The following is a 12137-nucleotide window of genomic DNA, read 5'->3' on the forward strand; positions in this document are numbered from 1 at the left end:
TATTGGTGGCCTATCCGGTCTGACGTCATTAGCTGTGTCTGCGCCCAAACTACGCTGCAAGTCCCTGAGTCAAACAATCACTGCGGGATCACTGAGAGTTGAAAAACTGTCTAAATTCTTTCATCTGTAATACAATGATCAGTGTGACTGCTCTACCAGGTGTAACAATTAAGTTTAACATCCAGGCATCCACGAAAACAGAATTTATGAACTTTAACAGAGTTAGAAGTTAGCAGGGAGTTAGCTCGCTAGTTCCCATCTAAATATAATACACCATGTTCTGACTGAAGGATTTCTAAAAAAAAAATGAAGACGTACAGCTCTGCTATCACTTCCAATATAAATTAAGATAATCCATCCATAATATAAGGTTAGTCATTATTAATAAACTGCTGCATTGCCTGGGCTGTAGTTACATCGTACGGTTTTAAAAGCTGAACTTTAAAATAAATAGCGGTAATAAAAACCAAGAGAGGCCAACAGTGATCACTAACTGTTTTTAGGGCCTTGTTGAGATTATATATAACAAGATACAAAGGATTAAAACATGTGAAAAACCCAACAACCCTGATAAACAGAGAGTAGTTTGGGCCCGGAAGCAGGATTCATCATAGCATCACTTAAAGACTGGATTGGGTCTGAAATGTAGTTTTCTGTTTTGTTTTCATTTGAGCTCTGAACATTGCAGTTTGACCTTTTGGGTTTCCAGATTACAGCACTGTGTCAACACACCTCAATGCTCAGACCAGCAAACTACATGGTCACACTTGCTGATGATCAGCTAATCAAGTCTATTTGATGGGCAGCACTTGGCTGCTACTTACCTTCTTAATTCCCATGGAAGCAGTAAGTGTATGCCTAGTTTTGCACATGAATGAAAACTGTATTTTTCAAGACAGTAGTGACAGAGGGCATTTTGGATGTGCAGGATCTCAGGAATGCAAGGGCAGGTTTTTTGAGTATGCCCTTTGTTGGCCTTATTTCAACAGATTTGAAGGGTAAGTTCATTTTGATGAGCAGCCTTACCCATACTAGACAAGCTTAGGAAGTGGCTGTTTTGGGTGGCTGCAACCCCCTGCAAACCAAGATCCTTGTAAAGCTGTATAAATTAACCCCCTTGAGCAATTCACTTCCAGTTGAACTTGTGTGGCTTTCATTGTGTCTGGAAGGTTCACAGCAGGTTCACTGTTGATTGTTTGAAATGGATGACTTTAAAACACACAGCACCCTGTGTCAATTTATCTATTTTCATTCTATTAAACAGTCACCCAGTCAACAGTTAGCTTTTGCTTCCTTCCATCTTATTGGAAGGAAGCAAAACACTGTGATGATAGAAGAAAGAATAGGAATAGACAAAAGACGAGGAAAACAAGGTGAGCACAGGAAAGATTATTTGCTTTTTTTGCAGAGGAGGGAGATGGTTTTGTCATTTTAAAGGGTTTCGAGGGGATGTTTACTCACCTTCTTAATGGCTTAAAAGGACTGAAAGCATCCATCTTTCTCTGTGTGCTTTTGGGGGGGAGGTGACCCTGGAGGGATCTACCAATTCTGTCCGGTGACTGATTGCACGAAATCTAACAGATATGGCCCAGCACACATGGAAAAATACCATTATTAAAGTAAACATCCCAATGGAATTTCCATTTTGTTGACATCAAACTGGGATATACTCCGTATTACAGTTTTTTCTGATTGCTTAAGCACATTTTTTGTAACTATTGGCTAATTTTGCAAAACTCTTCACACAAATAAGAAAACCTGTCACCCAATAATCAAAACATTGTAGTTCTCTTGCAAAAGCAAACACAGCTAGATTAACTCCTCACACCTTCGTAAAAATGGTGTTTCCGTATCAAACAGTACACACAAGCCATCATCTACTAAGCACACAATGCGCCAACTGCACACTGATGGTATGAATACAAAACACATCTGGCTTTTGCTTTCTCTGTGCACAAGGTAGGCTATGTCAGTTTGAGCTCATACTTCTGTCATAGATCCATAAGCATAGATGGATCCAAACTTCAAGTACATCAAAACAAACACAAGTGTTTATTTCCAAGTATAGGATTATTTGCAATCGCCATAATGACTATATGGGTTACTTGGTCTGCAGTGAACATGCTTCCTCTGCCCCCAGCATCTGGTCATCTAGCAATTCTGTAAAGTAACAATTTCAGTATTTTTACATCAATGGTATTGGTGTGTTTCTCATTGGCATATGGCAGTGCTACAAATCTTTGTGCGAAGTGACTGTACTAACCGATTCTCATTTCAAGATGTCCCTATGGTACTTGCTACAGTGTAGCGGCTCGAGTTAGGCTGGACCTGTTGGCCAGCTACCCTCAGGGTCATTCCACGGTTGATTACATGGTCCACTATTGTAGCTCTGATGTCATCAGCAATTCTATTTCTTACTCTTCCTACCCTTCCTCTCCCCCCTCCTCATCTTCCTCTCCCTCCTCCTCATCTTCCTCTTGCTCCTCCTTGTCCTTGTCGTCCTCTTCATCCTACTTCTTCACCTCCACGTCCTCTTCCTCGGCCTCCTCTACTTCTCACTCTTTCTGCTCCCTCCATTGTACTCCGCACACACAGCTTACCTGTATTATAGTGCTTAGGCTGATTGCAAAGTGAACGAATTATCTAAAAAAGTTTTCACATGTGAAAGTGTGCCAGACAGTTGGCAAGTTAGTGTTAATGATAGCCATACATGTGTATACTTTTGCTAGGAGTGTGTTGGAAATTTGGTAATTGAGTGTTGTGCAGTGAATTGTGCCTACAGTTTTGCAAAGTGTGTGTTACAAAATTGCAAACTGAGTGCAAAGCAGTTTTTGTGCTTTTAGTTTTGCAAACTCAGTGAGTGGTTTTGCTATAAGTCTGAATAGTTTTAGAGATTGTGCTACAGGAATCACAGTTAGGGTTTAAGCATTCAGAAAAAACTGTAATAGTCCCGTGAAACCAGTTTACATTTTAATGCACTCATCAGAAGCTTAGGCGAATATATTTTTCAACTTTAATAAAATTTTGAAACAAAATCAGTGCTTGGACCTTAGAAATATTTGTAGATAATATCTTTGCGTCATCACACTGTGGAACAATGTTTTATGCAGGCAGACTGCAAGCAGCTACTTTCGTCATCACAATCGATTTCAGTTCATTTAAACCAAATATGTTGACTGTGTATTTTTATGGTGTGATTGCAATGCTGAGTCCAATGCAGTAAAGTGATGGTGCAAAGTTGCATAGTGCAAGATATGTTATATATTATAGCAGGGGGGGGGGAAAGGCAGAATCAGCCTCTAAATCATTTACACTAGCTGCCACTGAGCATGACCAGTGATAGCAATCTGTTGTCTGCCAGGTTTCTGTCAGCAGAGCCTGGCACCTGAGGACCAAACAGACCTGGAAATCTCTGGGGGGCTGGATAGGCTCTTTCTCCACCTCCATGTCTTGCACATCTGGATTACTGCTCTTATGTTACGATTGGGGGGTACAACGGGGTAAGGGAGGTGAGGAGAGGGTAAGATGTTATATTCTGGCGCGAAAGATGGGGTCTTACACATTCTGTTCTGTGGTTTCTTGCTTTTTCTTCGGTGCGGCTTTTCTAAAAAGCTAATAAATTTTTGAAGATTTAGCTGCACATATTATGTGGTTCATTCTGTCGTTCTGAAGAAAAAGTAGAATTCCTTGTCTTTATTTATGTGTATGCGTATCTGTGCAGCTGCATCACTGGCTTGTTAAGAGTTGTAATGCCTGCAATCACACTGGGTCTGTCAGTGGGTCGTTTGACATAAATTTGGATATGACATTAAATGCTTTCAAAGAATGAGTATACATGGATCAGACAAACCATTATAAGCAATGCCTGGTGAAAAGAATAGCAGTGATCCACATTTGCTTCAGTTCTTTGAGGTTTGTATTATTTTTTAGGCACAGTTCTTTTAAGGTCCTGCCACAGCATTTCAATTGGGTGAATCAACACCTTGATTCTTTTCTCTTTCAGCCTCTCAGATATAGATTTGCTGGTGTGCTTGGGGTCATTGTCCTACTGCATGCATACTCAATTTCAGCCCTAAAGCCATAATTACCACGCCTCCACCACCGTACTTGCAAGTTAGTATGAAGTCATTGTGCTGATATGCTAATAAATTCACTTCAATTCAACTTTATTTATATAGTGCCAAATCACAGCACCAATTGCCTCAAGATGCTTCACATTGTAAGGTAAAGACCCTGCAATAATACAAAGAAGACACAGAAAATTCCAACAATCATTCAACATCCTACAAGCAGGCGCTTTGGTGACACTGGGAAGGAAAAACTCCATTTTAACAGGAAGAAACCTCCAGCAGAACCAGGCTCAGTGAGGGTTGGCCATCTGCCGCGACTGATTGGGGTTATGGAAGGATAAAGAATAGCACTGATAAGTTTCTTCTAATGCAGCATTCTGCTTGCAAAATCTGGGTCCTGTGATTCATGTAGATGTTACTTTAAAAAGTACAACCCACCTAAAAGCATTGTTGCATACCAAGCATACCCCTTCATCACAAGGGCACTCCTTCATGTCAGCAGTCTCATTCAGCAGAACAATACATCCTGCTATGATGAAAAAACTACAGTACAAACAGCCCAAGGCAATGACCCCGCCTTTTAACCATAGCCTATTATGCATCCATGGAGTGAGTTTATTGTTGTGGCTGATAGAGGCATATTTCAACTACCTCTACAGTGGTAAATGCTGACTTTTGGTTCTGCTTCCAATCAATCATTTGGCAAATAAGGATTTCTACCTTTTTAATTATTCAACTTTAGGATTTACAGTGAGAACTGCTTCAGATGTCAGTGAAGTATTTAGAATATCTCTTTTGTTGTGATGCCTAGTCCTGCAGAGGGACTCACACAGGACTTCAGCTCTCAAACCCAAGTATCCTATCTTTTCCGCTGCTCATCTGCCCTAAATTCTGCCTCTCCTTCTTCTGTTTGGTTTGACAGCTGACCAGTATAATAGAAAGATCCATACCAAGCCAGACTGGAGTCAATGCACAGTGCAATCTTCCTGACACTTCCATAAGGTTTAAATGGTGTACAAGGCTGAGGCCAAACAGACTGGCTGGAACTGTGTACAAAAGTGTATAATTCACCGAATTGAACGGTGTAGCAGTTTTAACTCATCCTGGGCTTACATACATACAATTTCTGAAGCCTCAAAGCCACATTTAACTCATTCAATCCACTGAATTCATATGGCCCTATCAATTTATGTCACAAATGAGAGAGGAAAAGTAATTCTAACATTTTATTACAGCTTCATAATAGAAGACCAACATTAAAAACACATTTTGGAAGACAACAGCGTGGAATGTCTATGGAAAAAAAAAGTGTTATTCCTTTCATTGTGTGGTGGTTGGCTGGATATGAATGCTTCTTAAACCCATGAATGCTTGGTGTTTCTGTGGTTGCTTGTTTGATTGCCGTCCACTTCCCCTCTCCCACAGCCCCACCAGGTGGCTGCTCGGCTCTTCTCTGCGAACCGAACTAACTGCGGTTTATAGTGTTGTGCAATTGTAATAGCATATCAAAACTTTATTTATAATGAGATGAAATGTAGTTATACTTTGAATTTAAAATCCTGTCTATGAAAGGTTGTAAGCAATTCGGCGATGAGCTCACTAATCCAAGTACCACTGGGCAAATGTTTTTAGAGAGAAATATCCCTAAAGGTCTATAAATAACGTTAAGGTAAAGAATCATTGCTCATATTAAAAAGTGATTAAAACCAGATGTTGTAAATGTTTAGGAGATAACTCTTTATTTTATTTAATTTGCATTTTTCTCCACTTTTGTGATTAGATCTATGGATCCACAGTTTCCTGGCTGGATTAGTGTGTTTGCTTTGATGTGGGCTGTTTCGTGCTAAGTGTGTATGGGCAGGCCTCATACTCCTGTGTGTGTGTGTGGCATGGTTGAGGTGAGGGGGTATGTGCTAGCCCCCTTTATACTCTGGCGCTGTTTAGATGTAACGTGGAGTGCACTATAAACCTGGAGCTTCAGGAACAAATACAGCTGTAAAACACCAGTCTTGGCAACTAAGGCAAATGCTTTTGGCCACAGCCTTCTTATTTGACCACATCTGTGTCTATTATGCGAGTGTACATTGTACATTTGTGTGGTTTTTAACAAGCTATGGTGTGCTCTGCCAAGTGCAGGTAGCTGGTTTCAAAAGCAAAATAAACTTAGGAAGCATTAATAACATGTCTGGCATACAGGGGGAACACTGAATGCTTCCAGCATTGCAAAAGCCTCACAAGGAATTACTAATTCTTCAGTGGGAGAGTTTAATACTGTGTTCAACATGCATCTACATCAATGCTTATCAGTGATGAATCAGTGGTGGTAAGAAGCATTATCAGACTGTCAGTTGAGGTTCAAAGGTAAAACATTACAGCTAAAAAAAAATGAGAGTCCAGACTGTTGTTGCTATGGTAATAGCTGTTTGTGCCAATTAATGAGAGTTACCCGTAGGCTACTTTAAGTAGGGGTCAAACGCTTGAAGGCTCAAGGACAGCCTCTTGACATGGATAACCTAAAGTTACGTGCCATTGTGTGTCTATGTTTGGTCTGTGTGTTCTGAGGTCTCCCATTACAGACCATGGGCACCTGTGTAAAGATGTCAGCTGCCCATAAACATGTTTTCTGTTTGTCTACTAATTTTCTCCCTCTACATTTTTTACCTATTTTACATTTATTTGGTCTTTTTTTGTGAATAAATAATTTTCTTTGACATCTAAATCATCATGTTCTTCTTTATGTTGTAAGCTTTTTAACTCAAGGTCCACTTTCTTTTGCAGAGCATTCACTCACATTTCGGAGCATTCCTCTCTGAATACCTTTGCTCAGGTTGTCACTGAGGTAGCTCAGTTGACATGCCTACATCATGTGTTGACCCCATTTCAACTCTGCAACTCCATGCAAAGTGGTCTTGAATGTATTATTATCATTGTTGTGAATGTGCAAGCGACATTTATTAATTTAATCATGAAATCCATCCATTTTCTTTTGCTTGTCCAGTTCAGGGTTGTGGTAACAGATATTAAACCTAAAGAAATTGAAGGCCAGCTCAAGTAGTTGTCTTAATGGAATTTTAAACTGGCTCCTAAACAACGATGCTAGAAAAACATCCAAAAACACCACCTTCTTCTTTTAATTCTATTTATTTATAGATTGATTGATTCATAGTGAACTAAAATATTGCATAATTCTTTTCTAACTGACCCTTGAATGGACAGAAGCTCCAATTGAAGATTGGTCTATCCTGCTACGCTTTGGCGTTAATCAAAATATTAAACTCACATGATCTCAAAAAGCATACAAGAAATAGACATTTGTGAGCACGTGTGCCTGCTTCAAAGGAAACACATTAATCAAGTATCTTTTAATGGAGAGCATTCAGCTTGGGTGTTAAACAACCCCTGTGAGATCAAACCCTCTTTGTTTAAGAAGAGGGTGGGGTGTCTATCTACAATGTAAACACTTCAAAGAGAACATCAGTCTATTAGCAGCATTTCTCATTAGCTGATGAACAAAGCAATCAAGGCTGCTGTGGTCTCTTAGAGAAAATACATCAGTGCCATTTGCTCAGGGCTTGGTGGTGACTGGCGTGTTCATTACAGGTCCTGTTTGCAATAAGCAGAGGAGACTACATGGAGTCAGCAGATGATTTCAAGCAGGTTTTAGATCATTAAATAAACATAAAAGCTGCCATGGTTATTATCATGTGGTCTCATCATATCTCTTAGAAGAGATGATATCAAAGAGGACTTGAGGAGTTTTTAAAGAGCGTAATGAGAGCAAAGGAAGCTTGCAGAAGTTTTTATATGATGTCTGTTTTTTTGTGTATTTGTAGAGATCAGCAACAAGATGAAAACCTGCTTGATATTAAGCAGGTCAGTGGATTGGATCGTTTGCCCCCAAGCCAAGAACATTCAATGTTGATGAGATGATCAATAATCTACAAGTAACCTGTCAGTGATTTTAACGCCGTGGCGCATTCTTTACTGGAAACATTAAACTTGGTTAGGTTTGGGATTTGGTGCCACCATGAGGACATATCAGGTATACAAAAAGTTAAAACTAATTCAGTATTTTCAAATCATGAATCAAATTTATTTATAAGCACATTTAAAAACAACACGGGTTGAACCAAAGTGCTGTACATAATGAAAATAATGAACATTTTGCCATGGAAGTGATGATATTCAGTTTGATAAACCGATTTATGATATTTGTCAAACTTTGCACAGGTCGCACATGTCAAATGTGCTGATTTCTAATTTCTTATGTGCAGTATGAGTGGGGAAAAACATCTTGTGTGCGATAGACTTTAAATGTGCGTGAATCTGTATGTGAGTCAACAGGTGAGTCTGCAAAATAATGAATGAGTAAGTAAAAAACATCTCCTGATTCCAGTAAACAGTGGCGGTACAGCCAGACTCACACTCACATGTGGCCGCTGACTAACCAAGAGATCAAAACTTTCTCTCTCACTTTCTACAACAGTAAAAATGTGTTCTTACCTCCTCTGTGTTTCACATGGCTAATTCTTCTTTTCTGGTAGCAGGAAAGCGTGGTGGTATTCACCCTACCAGTGCTCACGCCATCTCCATTTTTCCACATGTGTTCATTGACCTCATGTTGTTTGCATATTGACAAGTTTTCCTACTGATTTAACTACCAATGAGAGGAAAACCAGGAGGGGTTAATCGACAGTGGCTACTCAGCTAGTTACACTTGGTTGTTTGCTTTTTCACACAAATAACTAATCGGCCAATCACATAACAGAAAACTCAGTGCTTTTAGGCTTGGAGACAGAGTCAAGATGACCCGCTGAAGTTCAAATTGAGCATCAGAATGGGGAATAAAGGTGATTTAAGTGACTTTGAATGTGTCACAGTTGCTGGTGCCAGACTGGCTGGTCTGACTATTTCAGAAAATGCTGATCTACTGGGATTTTTCCACAAAGCCATTTCTGGGGTTTACAGAGAATGATCAAGTAAAGGAAAAATATCCAGTGAGGGGCAGTTAATATTAGAGATTAAATGAAAATGTCCAGACTGCTTTGAGCAAATAGGAAGCCAAGAATAACGCAGATGATGCCAAAGCATGCAGAAGAGCATCTCTAAATCCACAACATGTAAAACTTTTAAGCAGATGAGCTACAGCAGCAGAAGACCATAAAGGAACAGGAAACTGTGGCTTTAATTTGTACGGGCTCACCCAAGATTGGACAAGGAAATTTTTCCACCACCTTACTGAAGGTAAGCGAAATAAGGCAGGTCTGAAGGTAAAAGGGGGTCCAACCCAGTATTAGCAAGGTACCATAATAAAGTGGCCAATGTGTGTGTTATTTTTCGCATAAAAATCAGCTGAATTATGGCCCTTGATTTAAAGTTAAGGTGGTACAACTTTGCAATGAAGAGGACGTCCAACATAAGCTTTTGGGAAAGCAATTTTTGTCAACAGCACACTTTTTTTATTCCAAATTACCATCCAGTTTTGGGATGAATTTAAATTAAATTAGAATTTAAAGAAGGCTTCTCTATAATTGTGAACATGAAAGTGAGTGCATAAATACCTTTCTGTACATTTTAGTGTAAGAGATAGTGATTCACATTTCATTTCACTAGTTGTCCCCCAGAAACAGCACACGCTTGTTTTCACATTTCTTTAAAGATCATCATTTATAAAAATGTTTTCATACTTGACTGCCTCTCAGATATCATCTCCCAGGTATTTATCATTTTATCTATCTCCCCTGTGTTAAACCACCTCAATGAAATAAATCAAGATTCACTGCACAATCATAACTATAAAAAATTGATGGTATCCGGCCAATCGCAGGTGGGACCACGGCGGGTGTAGGCTATAATCTGGGTGGACAGCACTGTGCACACACATTTGCAGTAGCAGCAGCTGTAGCTAATTATGGTGTATGTGATTATACTGTTAACATGTCTGCAAGCTGTAAAACACTTTCATTGCTTTAAAAGAAGAGGACAAGCTTCCACGTGTCCAGTCGAGCAGGCAGTGACAGAGACTGGTATCAACAAACAAACAAACAAATAAAAGAGGAGAAGAAAACAACAACACTTTTTAAAAAAAGAACAAGGAAAATCCCATATGAACAGCTGGAAAACTCATAGTGTATCCCAGCACACTTGCATTAGTAAAATGTTCCAATATGATATTTCACACCCTCTTCCAAAAAAGCCTGAAAGAGTTTCTTTTGGCTTCGCACTGCTTTCAACTTCCCTTCTGTTCATGAATAAAACACTCACTTTTTCCCTTTATTTTCACTTCCCAGCTCTTTCCTCAGAATATGAATGACTGCAGGAGCCGTTTGAAACTCCTCAGCCCATCACTAATCACAGGGCTTTCATTCATAACCTACACATACTGTACAGTCACATCAAGAATATGCTGTGTCTGTGTTATGCTCGCACATTTACTTCTTTCTGTCATCAAATTTCAATGAGAGGCTCAATCACACGCTAATGATCAGCGGGTTCCTGCAAGGGAGTGGAGTGGGCTGAGTATTAATGTGCTCAAAGGCACACATGAATTACTGGAGCACTTTTTTACTGCTGTTCACCTTCTGTGAAACAACTATTAATGCACCGCTGAGTCACCAGTATGTCTTTACATATTCACTATTATATTATAGATTTGATTTACTTTATAAAAACAAACAAACAAAATAAAAGCTTATCAATATTGTGAAATATATGATTATTGTTATTATGAGTACTATATATCATTTTACACTGTAAAATAGGAAAAGACACAAACAGCAGTGGCCCACAAGAGTTTCCTCGTCATTCAAATCACATACTAAAGCACACCCACAGAGGGCAGAGTTGTTACTTAACACAGAGGCTGAAATTTGGACGTTAAACCAACACAAAGAAGAGGACCACACAAATGAGATGGTCCTAAAACTCACTAAAGAGCGGTCGACGAGGCGATCGTGGCTCAAGAGTTGGCAGTTCGTCTTGGAAGGTTGCCGGTTCGAGCCCTGGCTTGGACAGTCTCGGTCGTTGTGTCCTTGGGCAAGACACTTCACCTACCGCCTAGTGGTGATGGCCAGAGGGGCCGATGGCACGATATGGCAGCCTCGCCTCTGTCAACCTACCCCAGGGCAGCTGTGGCTACAACTGTAGCTGCCTCCACCAGTGTGTGAATGTGAGAGTGAATGAATAGTGGCATTGTAAAAAGCGCTCTGAGGGTCTCGAAAAGCGCTATATAAATGCAATCCATTATTATTATTATTATTATAAAGATCTGTGAAATTAAAGACCAATGAAAGAAACCACAGATAACCCATCTCCAAAACAGCTGTGATCCTGTGTAAAATAACCCAATTTTTGAAGCGGTGGCTAGCACTGTTGTCTTATAGTAAGAAGGACCCGGGTTTAAATCTTTCTGGACTCTGGCTTCTTTAAAAATCACTTATAAGCTATAATGTCAGTGTACAGTAATAATGATGTATGCTAAAGTGTGTAGAACATGTTGTTGTTGTTTTTGCATATTTCCATTAAACTGACTGTAGTGTGGAAAACCCTTTTTTCATTTTACAATTGAGTAAAGTGTTGTGCAAAAGTCTTGAGCTACCCTTCAAGTCTTTATATCTTCCTAGAAAGATGAGAATGCAGCAATTTATCGAAACATGTAGAGTATTTCATGCATGATTACACAAGGGGAAAAACAGAGGCGGAACAATTCTAACAAACTTGAAAGTCAAATGCTGGCATGACCACCTTTATTCCTCAGCACAGCCTGAACTCTCTTAGCCAAGCTTTCTTGTCGTTTCTATTAGTAGTCTTCATGAATAGTTAACCAGGTTTTTTGAAGGACATTCAAAGCTCTTATTTGGATGTTGGTTGCATTTCATTCTGTTCTCTGTCAACATTATTTCACACTGCTTCGACATTAAGAGGTCTTGGCTCTGGGGAGCCTAATACACGACTGATTGTCAGTGTGTTTGGGATCATTGTCATACTGAAAAATGAAGCTGTTGACAATCAGATGCTTTAATATGGTATTGCATGGTAGAGCAAAACCTGACGACACTTTCTGCATTC

The sequence above is a fragment of the Mchenga conophoros genome, linkage group LG10 (assembly GCF_057382185.1).
Source record: "Mchenga conophoros isolate Kocher_MC1m ecotype Shallow Benthic linkage group LG10, M_conophoros_male_GT1.1, whole genome shotgun sequence".
In the NCBI taxonomy this organism is placed as follows: Eukaryota; Metazoa; Chordata; class Actinopteri; order Cichliformes; family Cichlidae; genus Mchenga; species Mchenga conophoros.